Raw genomic sequence first — 13799 nt, 5'->3', positions numbered from 1 at the left:
CTAAACACATAACAATAATTCAAATAATTAAACTGCAACATATTACAACACAATAACTATAAAAACACACAAAAATCTATAAAATTAAAATAAACCTGATAAATTCAAAATTACTTAAACACTTAATAACTTTCTTAAAAACTCAAGAATTAAGCAACAATTAGCACATAAAAATGGTAAAATAACTCTATTTTGTAGCTTATCAATTATCTTGGGTTCCATATGCCTTGAGTACCAGACAATCTTGTCCCAATTCCCAGTCTCATTGCAGTTGGAAACACTCCCCTTTAGTGTACTTATAATCAGGTCTTGCTTCAAGATGCTTTGCAGCATGTGGTGCCTTGCCAGTGGACTTCTTGTTCTTTTTGTTTGAATTTCTTCCTCATTTTCTCTTTGAAGAAGAAGCTTAAGGCAGCTTCTCCTTGAGCATGTTTGGTAGTATTAGCCTTTTTTTTTTTTTTTCTTGGTCCACCATCAACAATCCTCCTTGAAGGATTCGTTGATTGTTGCATATGAAAAATAGGAATATCTTTGATTATCATGAACTCGATGTTGTCCATAATCAACACCATGTTGATGTTGGACAAACATTTCGTGAGGTTCTCATCATAGAGTAACATTTTAGAGATTAGAGAGAGTATGGGGTGGGAAGCCTAGAACTACGATTATCAACTAAGTAGAAATTAACACTTTACTTGACAAACATTTATTCATCAAATTTTTAGAAATAGCATAACATACAAAATGTTTTGAGATAAGCAAAATACTAAAACACTTATCTTCTATTTCTTAGGTACTTTAACTAGCTATGAACCCATGTGTCCCGGTAGGCAAGAGTCACAAATAATCACTTAGTTAAATAGAAAAACATCTTAATTAATAAAACGTCCTAGAATTTTATTAACTGCCTATCCATTCGATAAAAGTAACGAAAACCCATGTGTCCCGATAGGCGAGAGTCACACATATTTCTTACTTTATGAGTTTAACCCACGATTTCAATTATTATAGACTTAATTCCTATAGTCGTCGTATGGATGAGCTTATAGAAGGTCCATCTATAACCATCTATCCTAAGAAATTTAACCATGTCAACAAGTCTAGTGAACACCTTCCGTAGCGAGACGAAATCAAAGCACCATGAGGCCCACTAATCTCTAACATTGTTAAATCAACGATGGAGATCGAATTCACATTTTAAAAACGCATTATTCAATATTTTAGTATTTTATTCTTTTAAAAATTACCAACTTAGGTTTGCCAAATTATTAAAATGATCAATAAACCATAGTTTATAATTTTCCTATTAATTCTAAAATTACAATTGAAAAATAATCCAAAAGTTATAATTAATTTGTTTCTAATCAACTTAGGTCCAACTAAAAGATTAATCTAATACAATTAAGTCCAACTTAAGTAAATGAGCCTTAACAATCCGAGCTTGCATAGAGGAGAGCTAGGTTCAATATGTCGTTCCCACTACTAAGGCTCTCTAACATCCACACAAAGCCTAAAAAGACAGGAATTTGAACCTTCGTTTTACTAATTGTTATTAAATTTATTAGGCCCAATATAGTTATGCAAAGAAAATGTGTCTTCACAAGTGGAATCACCCACAAGAGAGGAATTTAAACTTTACATATTAAATTGGGCCCAAATAAAACCTATCAAGATTATGACCCATTTTATTTGATCTTTTTCTCATGAAATAATGGGTCATCACTATAAGTCCATCATCTAAGCACAAATTTGCAAAAGTGACAATTATAATGATGCATGACATGTTAATTAATTAGATAGATCTAGCATATAATTTATATGGCATGTTACTACTTTATTGATGTACACATTTATTACCCAAATAAATGAATAGCTAAAAAAAATTAATCATTCAATTAGTTAATCATAATTAATTTTAAATCAATAAATCTTCAAAATATTAATCAAATAAAAATTAATTCAATTGTTCTCATTTAAAAAAAAATATATCATTATTCTTGTTTACCGAGTTTTTCGGAAACGAATACAAACAGAATAATAAAAAGATAAGAACTGCAGAAGTGCAGAAATGTAACTAAACAAACAGTGTTTTTACGTGGTTCAGGCGTTAACAAGCCCTAGTCCACGAGTCGATGTAATTATACTTCTAAAGAATTACAGTAAGATGGCTGGTGTACAAGAACTTCACACACTCACAGTGTTTCTCTCGGGTTCTCTTGAAGAAGATGAAGCTAGAGAGATTTTAGTAGAGTTCTTGCTATGTGATTTTTTGGCCGTCCCTCCTCTTGTAAAATGAGGGGGTCTTTATAGCTAGGGTTTTTTATTAGGGTTTTTCTCTACCTCCCTGAGTCTTAATTACACCAGCCATAAATAGGGGATACAATTACTGTAGTAGCATGGCTACAAGACTCTATGTGGGTATATTTACGTGAAAGTATGGGGAATACACAAAGTCAGCCGTCTTTTCCAAGTTGTCAGCGGAACAGTAGGCGAAAGGGTACCCTTAGGCGTGCTGGGATGTGTGCGGCTTTGACCTGTCGGGCGTGTCAGGCGGGATCCTGTGTCAGGTGGATATCATTCCAAATATGCCTCCTCCACGACTCGACCGCCTGGTCTTGTTCCGTGCGAGGCACGGAACTGTTTCCGCGAAGACCACTTGAAGAGCTTCTCCTGGAAGGAGCTTCCCCGAAGGATACCCCTTCGGGAGTCCGGGAGAGTTGACGAGCTTCCGTGTCGCGTTTGCTTGAAAGAGTAAGCCTTTCTGTCCATCCGCGAGCTCTGGTCACCTACCGTGAAAGACATTGATAATTCTGCTTCCCCGAGGATATCCATCTAAACGCTATCTGGAAATCTGGATAACATTTACCCCCCAAGGTCACGGAGCTTTGAGAGATCCGGGAGCTTGTACAGTCCTCCGGGTATTCCGGTTTCTTAGATTAGGCGAGGGGCCACCTTCTGTGTTCCCGGAAGTGTTCCTTTTTCCCTCCTGAGTGTTAGCATGAAAAGGAAGGGAATTTCTTCTGTTTGAACTCAAGTACTCAAGTGCAGCAAGGGCCACGCGTCATTCCGGGAATGGTTCTGCGACCAAGACGTGTGCGTGAGGCGACTGGTTGAGTATGCGTGCGTCAGGCATCTGAGTAATGATTTGACGGTTTTTAATGGTACTCCGGGCCCGAGGTGGTATAATGATGGGAAATAAATACTTTATTCCCATCCGAGGAGTCATAAATAGGATCGTCGCTTCATCTCCAGCCGTTGGATCTGATGCACACGGAATGGGAAGATCGGGACCGTTCATTTGAGGAATTCGAAATGACTTCTTCCCTGCTATAAAAACGACGGAACGGACCTTTCTTCCTCTTTACGCTTTCAAATTCTCTATCTTTCGGATTTTCAGATTCCCAAACCTTCGAACTCTCAGGCTTCCAAGCTTCCATTCCTTCGAACTTGCCACTTCTTTTGGTAAGGGATCTAGAAACTTTTCTTTTGATTTGGCAGTGGGTTTATTTGCCGAAGTTCAGGGTTTGAATCGCCGTTCGTCTTTCCAGGTTTTACTTCTCGCGATCGTGCTGTGCAGTGATCCGGTTACTCCTTCAACCTTCAACTACCCGAATACCAGTAAGTATTTCTACTTTGCTCTTTCCTCCCAAACCTTAGGTCGTTGGTAGTTGTTGGAGTTGAGGTTTCTGCCATTATCGCCTATGTGCATGCGTGAATAGGGCTTTGATAGACATGTGATTGATGTGAGTCGATAAGTAGTCTCTTTTGCATGCTTTGACGATTTGCGTTTGGAAAGTCGTTCCTTGTCTTGCTTGCGCTGTTCTGGTTTGCTGTTTTAGGGCATAAGCATGAACGCTTTTAGGGTGTCTTTCTCTGGAGAAACACTTCTCTCGGCGGGCTTAGGCTCGGAGTCTGAGTTTGGCTCCTTGCTATCCTTCGGGTGGCATGGTGCCAACCCTTCGGCAAGCTCGGTGGGAGCCTCTCCAAGCAGTTTTCGGGGAGGGTCTCCCCGACGCCTTTGATACCACTAGGGTATGACAAGGGTGTTGACTGCTTAGAGTGTTTTCTTCTTTGTTTCTTTTGTTCAGTGACGAACAACTCAAAGGAACAACTCCTCGTTGTGGCGGAGGCTGATTCTACCAGGAGAAGGGTTCCCCTGTCGCCGGCGCAAAGGGGAAAGGAAAGACAAAAGTGGTCGCGGCTAGCCCACCAACTACCAACAGTTCAATCTGGGAGATGGACCAGAAGTCGAACCTGTTCAGGAACTACGACATGCTGGTGCTGTACTCCTCAGAGGCAGGCCTGAAGAACATCCCAGGCCTGATGTGGCACCGTCTGTCGGTGCTGGGCGAGTCGGCTAGTCAGAGCCACGAGGGTTTTGGTGCCTGGAGCTGGGCACACATAGTGTGTGGGGCGCACTTGCCCCTAAGAAGTTACTTTGCCAATTTCTGTGTGAAGGCGGGGATTACCCCCTTCCAGTTGATTCCCCCCAGCTACAAGCTCCTAGCGGGGTGGTTCATCTTTTGCAAGTCCCGGAAACTGGAAGCTCCCACTCCGGAGGAGGTGTTGTACTTCTACGGGTTGAAGTCTCAGCCCATGAGGGGTCATTCAGACAAGGTGGGATTTTACAAGCTGGAGAGGCACCCGGACGTGATGTGTCCCACTTGTCATACCGCGAGGGTTCCAGACCTCCGGGAGTACTGGTTCCTGACGACTGGCTTCCCACTGAAGAGGGTGCCAGCCCTATCTTTGGACTTCAAGATCCCTGGTAAGTGCTCCTTCCTCTCCTTTTCAACTTTGTTTCTTTGCGTTTGATTTGCCTTTCGGGAGGATCTCTAATGCTTGTATTTGAATTTTGCAGAAGTCGTTCCGCGGACACCTCGCTGTGCGGAGATGATAAGGAGATCCAAGTTCTACGAAGGGCTCTCGGAGGAAGAGTTGAAAGTGGAGGGACTTGTGACCTCCGAATCTTTGAGGGAGTATGGGCTACTCGCCTCTTTCCAAAACATTGAGCCAGTGAGTGGCAGGGGGCAAATTCAGGTGTCAGCTGACATCCGGGAACAGATTGCCCTAGAGCTGTCCAAGGTGATCAACCAAGCAGCCCGGGACGAGAATGCTTTATCCCCTAGTTGGGCGGAGAGGTTCCCCGACCCCCAGCCGGAGGGAGAGGAGATCGAGGCTCGCCACGCCGCAGCTTACCCTAACGAAGGGACTCCGGGGGCTGGTACCTCCGGGAGAGGTAAGACTAGTTTTCGATTGATCCACACCCCCAGCCTGTCTGAGGTTTCCCGGACCTCTCAGATGGGGTTCGATCCCCGCTTCCTTAGGCTAGATCCGCGTAGGATACCCTTTGACAGATATTGCGATAGGGTAGATGAGCTCCTCGGGTGTCTGAGTGACGGTAGTCTGCCAGAAGGTGTCATCATGGTTGACCCTTCTTCCCTCAGCATGTCATTCCCGAACTTCAAGGAGTACGGGAGCTTCCTGGAGCAGGAAGCGGTGTTTTGTTTTGCTCAGGGAAGGCCATCCACGTTTCTCGTGCATGGTCGTCCCTTTCAAACTTTTCTTTTTCTTGTTTCTCGTTCCCTGCTGGCAGACTTGCTTGTGCTTTTATGTTGTTGATTGTCTTGTCTTCTGCTTATCTTCTTTTTCACTGCTTGTTGGTTCGTTAACCTTGCTCCGTATGTTTCTTGCAGAGTACCCAGAAGCCAAGATGTTGGGGAGAGTCACCTTGCTCATTAAGAAGGCTGCCACCAGCCAAGACCCGTCCAAGGGGAAAGGACGGAAGGCCCAGGCTGGTAGGGGAGGTAAAGCTGCCACCCCCAAGAGGACAAGTGGCGAGGCGCAAGCGTCTCTGGGGGTAGAGAAGTCTCCTGCCGACGGGCCTTCCGAGACTATGATGGTCTCGAGTAGCAGCAGCGACGGGGAAGGGCTTGTGTTCCCCGTGAAGACGCCTGGGGTGAGCAAGCGTCCCGGAGGGGATGCTGAGGGCGCCGAGAAGAAACGCCTTAGACACTCTTCTCTCGGTCGAAGGCAACAACAACAGCAACGACAGCAACCACAACTACAACAACAGCAGCAACAAGAACAACAGAGACAATCACCAACGCCACAGCGGCAGCAACAACAACATCCAAACCAGCAGCAACAACAAAGGCAATTGCTTCCGCTGCCGCAGCAGCAAAGGCAACAACAACAATAAAGGCAGTCACCTCCGCCACCGCAGTAGCAAAAAAAATAGACCGGGGCCTTAGTACCCCGTCTGCCTCCTCCTCCAGCCCAAAGGGAGTCCACCCTTTCGAGGTCTCCTTCTTCTCAGCAAACAAACCTTCCTCTGCCTGGCCTGAAGTTCCACTTCCCGCAGAAACCAACCCGTTTCCCCGCTGCCCTCCTGGAGGGTGTAAGACGGGCCGATAATTTTTTGAAGAGGCAGTTGGAGGCTGAGAAGGCCATTACTCAGGGAAGGGCAGACAACTTGTCTGCCGTGAAGAGAGCTGAGTTGGCCGTCGCGTGGGACTTTAGATCCGTCGAGTCTCTTTAAGTGATACGTCCCATGGCCCACTTTCTCTTGGACTTCATAGGGGCCTTCCCAGTTGGGTCCGAGGACTCCCACTCCCGGATCCTGCGTAGCAGGAAATACTCTCCGTAGGACAAGATCCCCAACTTCGAATGTACGGCTCTTGTCTCTCGTGTTAAAGTGTCGGGCTATCTTGCCTTGGTACATTTTTAGTTGGACCTGCGACTGCTCCCGGAGCTCTTCGATCATGTCCAGGGACTCCTGGAGAAGGGCGTGGTTCCGGGTAGGGTCGTAGGTATCCTGCCTGTGAGAGGGGATCATAGTTTCTACTGTGATGACGGCCTCGCAAACGAAGGTCATGGAATAAGGCGTGTGCCCCGTCGAAGTTCTCTCTATTGTGCGATAGGCCCAAAGTACTCGCGGAAGTTCTTCCGGCCAGTGAGCCTTGCAGGCTTGGAGTTTTTTCTTCAACGTGGTCTTTAATATTTTGTTTACAGCCTCCACTTGCCCATTAGCCTGGGGTCTGGCGACTGCGGAAAAGCTTTTGATAATTTCATGCGAAGCACAGAAGTTCGTGAAGTGTTCACTATCAAATTGCTTCCCGTTGTCGGACACAATTTTACGTGGAAGCCCAAAACGACACACTATATTCCTGATGACAAAGTCCAGTGCTTTTTTAGATGTGACCGTGTTCATAGGTTCAGCCTCAGCCCATTTGGTGAAGTAGTCTACCGCGACTATGGCATACTTCACTCCACCCTTTCCAGTTGGGAGGGAACCTACTAGGTCAATGCCCCAAACGGCGAACGGCCAGGGGCTGGTCATTAAGGTAATTTCTGTAGGTGGCGCTCGCGGAACCTTGGCGTACCTCTGGCACTGCTCACACCTTCTGACATAATCCACACAATCCTTCTTCATGGTGGGCCAGAAGTATCCTTGTCGAAGGATCTTTTTGGAGAGGCTCGGCCCGGAGGTATGGTCGCCACAGAAGCCTCCGTGAACCTCATGGATGATGGCGCTGACTTCGGTTCCGGAAACACACCTAAGGAAGGGTATGGACAACCCCCTGCGGTAAAGCTTTCCATCCATAACCACGTATCGGGGAGCTTGATACTGGAGCTTTCTTGCGTCAGCTTTATCAGTGGGGAGCTCTCCGGTGGTGAGAAATCTGAGGATGGGTCCTATCCAGGAATGGGAATGGTCGATGATGGCATTTACCCTCTGTGTCTTGGTAGTGGGTGCTTCTAAGTGCCCGATGGGCACCAGGCCATATTGTTCAATCTCCGGGTCTGTTGCAATCTTGGCCAGCGTGTCCGCGAGTGAGTTCTGGTCCCGGGGGACCTGGCGGATTTGGTAGCCTTTGAAATGCTGCAGTAGGCCGCGGGAGAGAGACACGTAGGCAGCCATTTTTTCGCCTTTCGTCTGGTATTCCCCGGATATTTGGTTTACCACAAGTAGGGAGTCGCTGTATACTTCGATTTTTTGGTCTCCGACCTCTCTGGCCAGTCGTAATCTAGCTAACATGGCTTCGTGCTCTGCCTCGTTGTTGGATGCTGGGAACGCGAAACAGATGGCGCTCTGGAGCTGATGCCCTTGGGGAGATATTAGGATGACCCCTGCTCCAGCTCCTTTTTCATTTGAGGCTCCGTCTACATAGACCTTCCACGTGGGAAGTTCCGGGACAGGATCTTCCGGGAGGTCATTCATTCCTGAGCATTCCACAATAAAGTCCACGAGAGCTTGTCCTTTTATGGAAACACGTGGTTGGTAGTGGATGTCGAACTGGCTCAGTTCCATGGCCCACTTAAGCAATCTGCCAGAAGACTCTGGTTTCTGCAAGACTTGTCGGAGAGGGTGGTTGGTGAGTACTTTGATGGTGTGCGCCTGGAAATATGGCCTTAGCTTCCGCGAAGCAATTAGCAAGCAGAGGGAGAGTTTTTCGCTCATTGAATTTCTGGACTCGGCGTCCAGTAACCTCTTGCTTACGTAATACACAGGGAGCTGGATACGGCCATCTTCCCGGACAAGAGTGGCACTCACTGCGTGCTCTGTCACAGCTAAGTATAAGAACAACGCCTCTCCTTCGACAGGTTTGGACAGAAGTGGAGCCCGGGTTAAATGTACTTTGAGGTGTTGGAAGGCTGCTTCGCATTCGGGGGTCCACTCGAACTTCTTGTTTCCTCGCAACACATTGAAGAAGGGGATACACTTGTCAGTGGCCTTGGATACGAAGCGGCTGAGAGCAGCTATCCTTCCGGTAACGCTCTGGACATCCTTATGCTTCCGGGGGGAAGGCATATCTATGAACGCCTTAATTTTCTCAGGGTTGGCTTCCACTCCGCGGGAGCTGACAATGAAACCGAGGAACTTCCCAGACGAGACCCCGAAAGTACATTTCTTTGGATTCAGTTTCATTCCGTACTTTCGGATCACGGCGAAAGCTTCCTCAAGGTCGTCACTGTGGTCCCCGGAGGTCTTGGATTTTACCAACATGTCGTCCACGTACACCTCCATGTTCCTCCCCAGTTGATCCTTGAACATCCTGTTTACTAGACGCTGGTACGTCGCCCCAGCATTCTTCAAACCGAAAGGCATGACCACGTAACAGTAGACACCCTTGTCCGTGAGGAAGCTGGTGTGTTCCTGGTCCGCGACATGCATCTTGATCTGGTTGTATCCGGAGTACGCATCCATGAAGGATAAGAGTTCGTACCCGGAAGTAGCGTCTACCATCTGATCGATTCGCGGAAGAGGGAAACAATCTTTCGGGCAGGCTTTGTTCAGGTCCGTGAAGTCAATGCACATTCTCCAGGACCCATCGGGTTTCGGGACCAGAACTGGGTTGGCCAACCACACGGGATAGTGTGACTCCTGGAGAAAGCCTATGGACATCAGCTTTGACGGCTTCGGCCCTCACTGGGTCTAACGGCCTCCTCTTTTGGCGAACTGGAGTTGCAGATGGGTCTGTGTTGAGTGCGTGGCACGCAACATTAGGATTAATCCCCGTCATATCAGCATGGCACCATGCCAGGATATCCTGGTTATTCTTCACAGTGGCCACGATCTTATCTCGAATGGCCGACGGCAAGTTTTTCCCCACCTGAATGACTTTGGTGGGATCTCCCGGGCTGAGGATCACCTCTTCGACTTCCTCCATCGGCTCTATTGCTTTCTCGATTCCCACTCTTGGGTCGAGTTCGTCAAAGTATGCCTCTTGAGCACCCCCAGTTTCTGGTAATTCTTCCGTCAACGGAATGGCAGCAACCGTCTCCTGGACCGTGTAGACGGATCGGACGGAGACGTTATAACAGCTTCGTGCACTTCGTTGGTCCCCTCGGAGGGTGCCGATACGCCCATCGTCGCATGGAAACTTCAAGCATAAGTGGCGTATCAAGGTTATGGCCCCACAATCTATTAGGACCGGTCGGCCTATGATGGCATTATATGCCGTGGGGTAGTCGACCACCACGAATGTGCTGTGCTTGAAGGCACAAGCATCGCTTTCTCCTCTGAGGGTGACTGGAAGTTGAATTTTGCCTAATGTCATGAGTGCATCCCCATTGAACCCTTGAAGCTGGATGGGGCATGGGGTCAGGTCTGTCTCGGTTAATCCGATCGCGTGGAAGGCCGCTTTGAAGAGGATGTTTACGGAGCTTCCGTTATCGACCAAGATCCGTGAGACCTTCTTATTGGCAATCTGGGCTTCCACCACGAGGGGATCGTTGTGGGGGAAGTGCACATGTCGATCATCGTCCTCCGTGAAGGTGATGGGAAGATCCATCATTCGGGGACGCTGAGCAGGTGATTGAACCAAGGCGCACATCTCCCTGGTGTGTTCTAACTCCCTCAAGTACCTCTTCTGGGAGTTTCGGGTGCTTCCGGCAAGGTGCGGTCCTCCGGAAATGGTGGCTACGTGTCCGTCAACGGGTGGCGGAGCAAGGCCGGGCGGATATGGGTTGCCAGGTCCTGGAGCCAACAAGGCAATGGGTGCCGGAGCGGTTGGAGCAGGAAGCGCTGGGAACTGAGACCCGGGAGCTTGGGGGTGACCGGCTCCAGGAGCGCTAGCGGTCCCCCTCTGTCTCGGGGAATATGCAGCTCCGTGAACTACTCCCTGTCCGGGATAGATAATGGGTATCCTCACCCACTGACCGAGGTGTCCCGCTCTTGCCAGGGACTCGATCTCATCCTTCAGCTGAAGGCACTCGTTCGTGGTGTGCCCCACGTCTCCGTGGAACTCACACCTCTTATTGGAGTCTCGCGGACGCCTTCCTCCGTGAGACACTTTCGGGGGCTTCCTGTAGTTGACCATATTACAGGTCGCCCGATAGACATTCTCTCGCGAGTCTATCAAACTGGTATACTCCGTGAACTTGGGCTCATAGTCCTTCCGAGGTTTCTTTGAATGGTCTCCCCGGTTGGAGTTTCTTCCGCTTCGTTTGCTCCGCGATTGGCTCAAATTTCGTTCTAGGCCTTCCTCTTGCGGCTGCGGCAGGCCAGGAGCGATACTACATCCGGTTTGTACAGCTCCGTACCCAGAGAAATGGGTTTGACTCGGCGTCTGAGCAGACGCGGAAGGCCCATACACACTTGGAGTGAATTGGGCTCCTGGAAGCGTGAGGGCTGGTGCGGGAGCTTGCGAAGCAAAGCTCGGCGCAGTCACGGAAGGCGTTGGAGCTGGGGGAACTCCAAAGGCCTGCTGGTAGGCATCCTCAAGGTTGATGATTCCCTGAGCTTTTGACATGAATTCGGACAGCGTTTCTGCCCGTCTCCTTTGCATTTCCCCCCATAGCAGGGAGCCGACAGTAAGGCCCGATTGAAGGGCGATCAGCTTCATGTCCTCGCCGACCTTGGTCTTTGCAGCAGCTTCCATCATTCTCTGAATGAAAGCTTTGAGGTTCTCATTGGGTTGCTGCTTGATGTTGGTTAAGGAACCAACTTCCATGTCGTGGTCGCGGGCAGCAATGAACTGCCTCCTGAATGCGGACTGTAGCTCCTTCCAACTGTGGATTGATCCGGGAGCTAATCTTTTCCACCAATCCTCCGCGGACTTGGTAAGGGTGAGTGAGAAGCACATGCATTTGGCGTCCTCACTGACGCGCGCCACTTGCATCATTTTGTTGTATTTAGCTAGGTGGGTACGCGGGTCTGTCCTCCCGTCATATAATTCTATGTGAGGCATTTTGAAGTTATCCGGGAGAGACGTTTCCGCGATCCTCCGAATACATGGTTCCGGGTCTTCCTCCTCAGAGTCTGACAGGGCCCCACTTTGCTTCCGGACCAGCTTGGTCAAGGCAGCAATCTGTTCCTCGAGCCTCTTCGTATCACTCTCCGGGAGGTCACGTCCCTGGAGCTTGTCATTAATATGATTTCGGAGGTCATCTCCGCGAGGCCGGGCCTTTTCTCCTTTGGCCTTTTCATACTTGGCCTCCAACCTTCTTCTTAGGTCTACCGTGGACCAGCTATCTTCGGAGTGCGAGTTCGCAGCCCGACCGTCCTGGTTGACGGAATCACTGGGGCGGTTGTTCCTTCCCCTAGGCCTGGGTGCCTTAGCACCGGGCCCTTTAGGCACGGAGTGCCCCCTTGGGGCTGAAGGTCGTCTGGGCTTAGGGGGCCAGAGACCTTCTGCGCGTGGGGGGGGGGGGGGGCAGTCGGCCTGGTGATTCACGCCTTTAGGAGGTGCAGGGGCGTCAGCGCGTACAGGCTCTCCAACTTTTTCTTTGCCCTTGTTAGGGGCGGCTTTGGATGGTCCAGCAGCGGCTGGATCCGACATAGCGGCATCAGCACCACCTAAAACAGAGGCGTCCTCGTCCGAGTCGCCTAGGTCTCCGAACTTGCTTTGGAGGCGTTCCATCATGCGCTGCATTTTTTCGGAGAGGCGCTCCTGCTCAGCAAGCTTGGCTTTGGTGACCTCCAGTTCTTCGGCTACTTGGACCAGTTCTGGGTCCTTCTCATAGTAGCAGCCGTCCTTGTAATAACCGTCTTGGACATACTCTTCTTCGTCTTCTAAGTATGTCGTATCTTCGGTACTGACCCAATCCGGGCGGGATGTCGGGTCTTCACCTTGGTAGTCCAAGGGTTCGTTTTGCACCGCATCCTCCATCATAGTATCGGGGTTGACCCTAGCATTTTTGTCAACCGCGGATTTTCTCGTAGTCACCATCTTTTTAGCACGGAGTGAATACAAAAAACATACACAGAAAAAGAGCTGACTAACAACTTCCTATAGCTCTCAATGAAAGCACCAAAATGTTTACCGAGTTTTTCGGAAACGAATACAAACAAAATAATAAAAAGATAAGAACTGTAGAAGTGCAGAAATGTAACTAAACAAACAGTGTTTTTACGTGGTTCAGGCGTTAACAAGCCCTAGTCCACGAGTCGATGTAATTATACTTCTAAAGAATTACAGTAAGATGGCTGGTGTACAAGAACTTCACACACTCACAGTGTTTCTCTCGGGTTCTCTTGAAGAAGATGAAGCTAGAGAGATTTTAGTAGAGTTCTTGCTATGTGATTTTTTGGCCGTCCCTCCTCTTGTAAAATGAGGGGGTCTTTATAGCTAGGGTTTTTTATTAGGGTTTTTCTCTACCTCCCTGAGTCTTAATTACACCAGCCATAAATAGGGGATACAATTACTGTAGTAGCATGGCTACAAGACTCTATGTGGGTATATTTACGTGAAAGTATGGGGAATACACAAAGTCAGCCGTCTTTTCCAAGTTGTCAGCGGAACAGTAGGCGAAAAGGTACCCTTAGGCGTGCTGGGATGTGTGCGGCTTTGACCTGTCGGGCGTGTCAGGCGGGATCCTGTGTCAGATGGATATCATTCCAAATATGCCTCCTCCACGACTCGACCGCCTGGTCTTGTTCCGTGCGAGGCACGGAACTGTTTCCGCAAAGACCACTTGAAGAGCTTCTCCTGGAAGGAGCTTCCCCGAAGGATACCCCTTTGGGAGTCCGGGAGAGTTGACGAGCTTCCGTGTCGCATTTGCTTGAAAGAGTTATCCGGACACTAAACGGGAGAGGCGAAGCCTTTCTGTCCATCCGCAAGCTCTGGTCACCTACCGTGAAAGACATTGATAATTCTGCTTCCCCGAGGATATCCATCTAAACGCTATCCGGAAATCTGGATAACAATTCTCATTTTAGAAAATAAATTACCAAAAATGATATTTACTTGCACAAAAATATACCATTTATTAAGGAATTAAAGATACAAATCCAAAATAAATAATTTTTTCCAATTTTCCTTTTTTTTTATACGTTATATGTATAACTTAAA

Source organism: Humulus lupulus, chromosome X (assembly GCF_963169125.1).
Source record: "Humulus lupulus chromosome X, drHumLupu1.1, whole genome shotgun sequence".
NCBI classification, from domain to species: domain Eukaryota; kingdom Viridiplantae; phylum Streptophyta; class Magnoliopsida; order Rosales; family Cannabaceae; genus Humulus; species Humulus lupulus.
Note: the sequence above shows the minus strand (reverse complement) of the source record.